Here is a 7214-nt window from a genome sequence, read left to right as displayed (position 1 = left end):
AATGGCAGAGTTTCGAAATCCGAAACATAAAAAAGTCTTGGCACAGCCTTGACACTTCTGCGTCTGCATCTCCAACACCAGCTGCCACGGCTTTCACTCGCAATTCTATTGCACCCACCCACGAGCGCATCCAAAAAAAGGAGCCACACACGCTGTTTGTTGTTCTGCTGCTTGTATGGATTCCAAATCGTCCGAAAAAAGCGTGTGCCATCTGTCGCCTGGCGCTGCATTTCCAAAATATCGATGCCTGCGAATAAAAGAAAAAATCGGAAGTAAAAAGCGTTCGTCGTTTTCGTTTCGTCTCGTCAACAAACTGGGATAGCGACAGCGAGGGGAATCGTGGGGAGGATTGCTGGACGAGGTGTTTAGACCGGACCAACAGGCTAAACGACCGACCGCCCGCCTTGGCTGAAAGAGGAGAGCACAACGTTTTTGGACGCGTGTGGCCAAAGTTAATGAAGCGTTTAAAAATTAACTTGTGGCCAAACGGAGGAAAAAAAGGCCCGAACAGTTAGGGCGAGAATGAGACTCAAGAAAAGGGATTATGGCTGCTTATTGGCGTCAAAAAATTTGTATAAAAAAAGGATGGTCAGTGGTCAAGTGTTTCATAAAACAAAATGCCAGCACGTTCTAGAACTTTAAGTGTGGCGTATAAATAAAGGAAAGTTGCATACTCAAATACAAATGTATTTTATCCTTTAGTTATCCGACCTTATGGCAACCAAGACCATACGATTACTTAAAAAACCATTCTAACCATAACTCTGAACACGAAAGTGAAGGAGTCACTTAGAAGACGGAGATCGTATTGGCATTGATCTATTTTCCTCATAAATATGTATTAAATTAGAGGATTCCTTTCATATTTAATTTCTTTTGTACCCAAAGGAATAATCAATTCAAGCCCGCCTTCAAAACCTAGCTCATAAGCATGTCCTTGCTGGGCTCATTGTGTGTTTTTGTGTTTTTTTGTTTGTCCAACCCTTGAAGAGATTGATTATTGTTTATATTTGTGCCCCTGCATCGATGTGTACATATATCTGTATCAAATGTATGGGCATGTGAATGCAGTGCAAACAGGCGAAGGATTGTGGTCAACGCCAACGCATCCCCTTTTGAATTGGGGCAATTAAAGTTGTTCGCTCGACTCACTCCGCTGAATGGCTATGTATGCGGACACGTGATAGAACAGGGCCAGGCATATTATCCTGCTTTCCCCTGGAGACGAATCCAAGGCAATTAACCCCTTCTGGCCCTCATCTTCCACTCCTGCGAGGGCGTTAAGTCAGACACGAGTTTCGAGTCGATTTATCAAATAATTCCACGAATTCCTGGAATTCGAAATAGAGCGATCTTCGCGCTGAGATTTAGATATTAGGAAAATCGAAGGACGTCTGGGAATTTGTCCTGGCGTCGGCTCGATCGCTTGTAATTATGCTAATTATGAGTTTGATTTGTGATTTCGACTCTCTTGAAGTCCATCTTGTTGGGCCTTTTGTTCTTTCCGAAAAAACATTGAGCTAATTGCGCTGCTCCTGGATTTTCACACATTTTGCTCTAGTTCCAATTAACCGAAACTCCTCTTCCTGCTGCAAATGGCAAATGCCGAAGGACTTTCTGCCAGGATCATTGATCATTCTGCTAATTTGCTGGGAATTTTCCCCTTCTTAGGCAATGTCCTCAGCTACCTGACCAGATTCTTCGTTTCAGCCTCTGTGTGGTCACTTCAGCTAACTATAAGTGACATTTGCGGTTGAAAATATCAATTTCCATAAAATGCAATTGTCACCTTAGCGCCGAGACCTCCCCCAATGATCAAGAAACTGTCAGCGCGCCAACTCTATCTAAAAATTTGATATTCGAATTAGAAAACACTGACCAAATTACCTGTACAGATCCCGGCAGACAGTAGTCACTTATCTGATGGTCAATTTTTCAATTTCACTGGCTGATGTTGAGAAATTACACCCCCGTCCATCGATATCAGTTACGATTTACATTTCACTCTTAACACTACCCGAAAACAAGGTAAGACATATCAATTACCCACGATCGGTGTTCGTTGACAGTCGCACTACTGCATTGGGATAGAAATTGAAATTGGGATTGGGTTTGGGCTCGTACTGCTGCTGGAGGATCCTTCTTAGAAAGTCATTTCTCACACTGACCGTTCTGGGATTTGTTTGTGTTTAATTTCGATTTTCTTTGTCCGGGCTACTTGACTGCGGCCCAAGTGGCTTCACTTTTACACCAGACAGGCGACGGTGCCAGCGGTGAGGTGGAGGTGCCAAATGTGCCAATGGCACCTATGGGAAATGGGAATTATCATAAACTGACCTCCGCAGGAATGGCCTGCAACAAAACAAAAAAATAAAAAACAAAAAATAAAAAATAAAGAGAAGCAGACAAGAACGAGGACCGAAATCCTTGAAACCGTTTGAAAGTTTCGCTTTTTTTGGACTCGCAGCCCCAGCGCTCGGTTGTTACCCTAATTTCGGCTCATCTTCATCCAGTCATCCAGACTCCGGGCCCTGATCATCGGCAGCTTATCTCATCTCTCTAGCCGGCGCACGCGTGTCATCCCGGGCAGCAATCAAAGTGATATGAAAATTGCATTTGGGTTCAACAGGTTCGCAGTTTTCGATTGCTGATCGCTGTGGCCAATGCACCTTAAAAAATATTGAATAGCTGGCTAAAATAAATATCAAAATTAGGTGGATGGGATTACGGATAAAATACTTATATTCGAAGCTACTATTATATTTAATAATGTATAGTTTCCATTTTGAATTCCTGCACTCCACACCAGTGTTTTCGCTCAGTGCACTCTTGCTGTTCTTTGCTGTTCTGTTAATTTTGTTTGCCTAAAGGTTAAACGTGCGAATTTCACCCAAAGGCAGTCGCCAGTTTCGAGGGCTCCAGGGACTCGGATTTCGGTGGTAATCGGTCTGACTTCTGACTGACCATCCACTCCTGCTCCTGATCCCACTCCATTTATATCTGCGATTCGCGTACGGTACGCGAATTTCGCTGTTTCGCCTAATTAAATGTAATTTGGTACTTCCTTTTCAGCCGAAATAATGCATATAAATAGTATCTTTAGTTTACATTTTATATTCCCCCACCCGCCGCCGGCTCTCATTATTATAAATTTTCGTTTTCTTTCAGCGATCGGCGAGTGGCCTCCGATCGGCCCAGGTCCTGATCCAGATCCAGATTCCTCCAACTACTCCTACTCCTCCTCCTCCCGGAGGTCAGTAGCGTCCCTTTCCGGGGGTTGAATTCAAAGGAATTCGCTGGGTCCTCCGGCACTCTCACCTTTTCCGCGGCCAACAAATCTTGAGTGCAACAATATGGCAATTGTTGTGTATTGCTACGAGAACTTGTTAATTGTTTCGCGCTCGAGTGGCCAAGAGCTCTGAATGGGCTGCGGCGGTCTCCATTCCGCGGTGCTTCTAGGTGCTCCTTGGGTTTTTTTTTAGGAAAACACTTTCCAGACGGCCCATTGTGGCCAACTCCATTCATTCATGGAGTGCAACTAGAGCGGGATCGTGACCCGATTGCCGAGGGGCAATCCTGCAATTGTTGCTTTGCCGCCTGCCGCCGCAAATTAGATGCTCAATTACGCTACGAAAATTCCTGGGTAATTTGTGAACCATTCCGAGTTTCCATCGCGAATCACACTAGCAGAAAACATAGTTCCTTAAAGAACCTCCGGAATTGTAGTCATCCGAAAAATATTATAAGCATGATAAGTAGGATGAAAAGCGCAGTGTTTGAAATAAATTTATGCAAATCAAATTTGTAAGAATTTGAAGAATGATCTAACAATAATCTTCAGTACCAAGAACTGATTTCATACCCATTTTCGAAAGTGTATGCATTAATTCCCTATGCAATCATGACAGTGAGTCACTCGCACACTTGAAAGTGAATCTTGACCACGTGGTGTTCCTGGTCTAGTCGTCTCTAGCCCTTTGGCAATCATTTTTCATCCCGGCCACTTCCTTCCGCAAAATGTTCTCACACTTGACCCGCTGCTGGGAGACGCCCAAAGGATCGGGATACGGGTCGAGATCGGAAGTGGTTGAGCAACAGGAGGGGACAGCATCTCTCCTAGGCATCGCCAATGTTGTTTCAAATTTTTTTTGAAAATCTTATTAAAAACTGTTGTTATTTCTGCCGCGACCTTTTCTTCGTCTTTTGTGTGTGAGTTTCGTTTTCGTTTCTTTTTTATTGCTTTAATCATTTTTATTTTGTGCGGCTTCCGTGCCACCTGTTATGGTTACTACCATGGAGCTAAGGAGTCCAGAGGAGCGAGGAGCGCAGCCGAGGTCCTTCAGAGCCTTTTTGATTTTTCTCAAGTGATTGCGTAGTTTTCATCTGTTTTCTTTGTTCCAGCGAGCAGTGTTTCAAATTTGAATTGATCACTTGGCAGGGATCTGGGATAGGGTTTCGTGGGACCAGGATCCTCGCTCATAACAATACCAATCACAATTTGTCGATCGGTTATGATGCACTTCCGATTCGGAAACGAGGGTAGAGCCACCAAATAGGATCCAATATGCACCATGAAATTAATGTTTGATAGCCACATTAATATGCCAACGAAGCCTTGGCCTGCCTTTCTATGCGCTTTGAAATCGAATCTTGTTTCAGGGCTGAGAAATCTGCTTTCAAAACATGACCCATATGTTTCTGATTAGAGTTCAATTTGTCAGTGCTTCATTTGTTGAATCGATTTGGTTCTTAGAAATTTGTTTTCAAAATAAGATGCATTTGTTTTCAAGATAGCAAGCATGGAATATACAAGTACGTGGCAACTACATGGACATGGTTAATCGGCCTGCATATGAACTACGTACTATAAAATATGTGTAGCGAATTTGTCTTGTTTCGATGAAGGATAAAAGGATCACTGCTGGCGCCAGTCAGTTGCGAAGATCACCTCAGATACTGATCGGCAGCAATGTTGGCAAAACAACACCACCGAGCTCGAATTGCCGCATCAAAGTCGGCGACAAAAATCGCTCTGACATGCTCCGATCCAATCGGGGCAGATACGCTCATAAGGAGCACGGAGTGGATGTGCCATCCCTCAGCCGGATGATAACCATCAGTAGGCAATCTATGACAAAGCGCCGGCACAACAGGAGGTGAGGGCGTGCCCAAACAATGACACAGTGGGCTGCAAGGACTCGACTCCGAGTACTCTGTGGACGTGTGTATAATCTAGTTTTAATTTTCATGGGAATTAACCCATGCCCGGCCCAATTTTCCGGCCATTCCGTACAATGTGCAATTTATGCGATATTTGTTTAAGCAATTTTGAACAGCTCCCAGCGATGATGGCCAGTCCGAACTGAATCCCGTCCAGTGTTTGCCTCCGCGCGAAGCCGTCGTATTTGCTTTGATTTCCACTTGACTTTTTATCCCCGTCGAGGAGCATATGTACATATGATATTTTCCATTTTTTCCACCGCCCCAATCGGTGGTCAATATTTGCAGAGCCAAGTCAAACAACGGTCTCACATAACAAGGGGAGCGCCTTCCTCCTCCTCGACTTGGGCCTTCTGCATTTGCATATTTAATTTGGCTTTAATGAATTTTCAATTTGACAATTGCCAAAATGCCACACAAGAGGGCAGGATTCGATTTGGGGCCAGGCCACCCACGTGGATGGATCTGGGGGAATGGGAACTACCCCAGTTGCGGAGATGGCATGCCACGCCGATTGCATGTCCATGTCCATTTCCGTGTCCAGACTCCTGCTCCTTTTGCTTTTCGCTCTCGTCTGCAAAATGGGACAGAGTGTTAAATGCTAATAAAATAAGTAACATACAAATTTTTCAATTTCAGCCAAAAAAATTAACTGGGCCGAAGACGTTTAAGTCGAGCAGGAGCTGGTGGACTGGGATTGGGTCTGGATGTGTATCTGTATCTGAATATGGATCTGGACAACACTTTCACGGCCCAGAGCGACTTGCTAATGGGAGTCGTTGACGTGCGCCTACTTTCCTCTTGTTGGCATCTTTTGCGCCTACACGTTCCTCATGTCGAAGAGAGTCCTTTGGAAAGGGTATACTGGATTAGTAGGCCCAACTAGTTAGCAACTTGGTAACTTAACAAAATAAATAACAAAATAAATTTAGTTTAAAATTAGCTTAATGGTCTTAAAAAGTAACGAATAAGTGATTTAAGATTTTAGTAAATAACCCAATATACATAATATACCTTATATATATAATATACACACTCCAAAATATACAGGATAATTTAAGAATATGATTTGGATATGACTGCAAGAGTGTTTCATGTTTCACCCAAACAGATTCATACCCATTCAATTGGCATTGTCATGCGCTTTCTGGAAGCTGCTCCACATCAGTTGCATTCCCATCGACGGCCAAGTTGCATTTATGCATATTGACATGAAAGAAGTGGCCCGTTACCAGCGTAATGATGCCAATGGGCTGGAGCTGAGGAATTGGAGGTACTGGTTCAGGAGGTATGTGGGTCCGATGTGAGGGATCAGCCAGTCGATAACTGACAGGCACGCAAGGCGCCCGATGCCGACCATTGGCTAAAAAAAAAGAACTCGACTTGACTTGGAATGACCCTTTTTGCCCCCTCGACTGGCAGCACGTGCATATTGCGATGCGGCAATGAAAATGTAAATTTCCCAATCGATATGCAGCGGATGCCTTGACATCGGCTAATGCCGATAAGCGTAAACTTTACAGCGGAGATGCAATCCGAGGGATACGATCTGCACAGGTACACATTGCAGGTGTAACAACTGTCGGTTGCGGCAAGTGGCTCGTAAATTGCACAGGAGGACATTCACGAGGGACGTTCAGGACATTCGACGACTCTCAGGGTTGGACAAAAGGTCAAACATGCCTGTGTGCGTCCAATAAATTGGTGGTGCCGCTCTTGGTGCGGTTTGTTGTGTGACATTTTTATCTAATTGACAGCGTTTTTATTGCCCGGCAAAAAGATCAGATCCTTTGGGGCGTGCTACTAGTTGTGCGACTGGGTGGCCGCGCAACTTCAAAGATGCCAGGACACTCCCCCGCAAGTGGTTGATGTGGAATTCGTTGCATTATGATTTCCAGCGAATCATTAAGGATCGAGGGGCGTAGCGAAGGGATCTAAGGACCACCGTGGACGCTTCATTTCGCTGTGTCATCCTGGGATCTACAACTAAATTC

The 7214-nt window shown here is 44.4% G+C and overlaps 1 long non-coding RNA gene across 1 annotated transcript; it reads left to right on the top strand.

Moving 5' to 3' along the window:
* The first annotated feature begins 1866 nt into the window (after positions 1-1866).
* On the top strand, positions 1867-6902 carry LOC6728958. Its single transcript, XR_001599888.3, has 3 exons — positions 1867-2028; positions 5860-6117; positions 6332-6902. It is a non-coding gene; the product is annotated as an uncharacterized LOC6728958 (long non-coding RNA).
* The last annotated feature ends 312 nt before the right edge of the window (positions 6903-7214 follow it).

The sequence above is a fragment of the Drosophila simulans genome, chromosome 3R, assembly GCF_016746395.2.
Source record: "Drosophila simulans strain w501 chromosome 3R, Prin_Dsim_3.1, whole genome shotgun sequence".
Classification (NCBI taxonomy): Eukaryota; Metazoa; Arthropoda; class Insecta; order Diptera; family Drosophilidae; genus Drosophila; species Drosophila simulans.
This window is presented reverse-complemented; position numbering and strand designations above follow the sequence as displayed.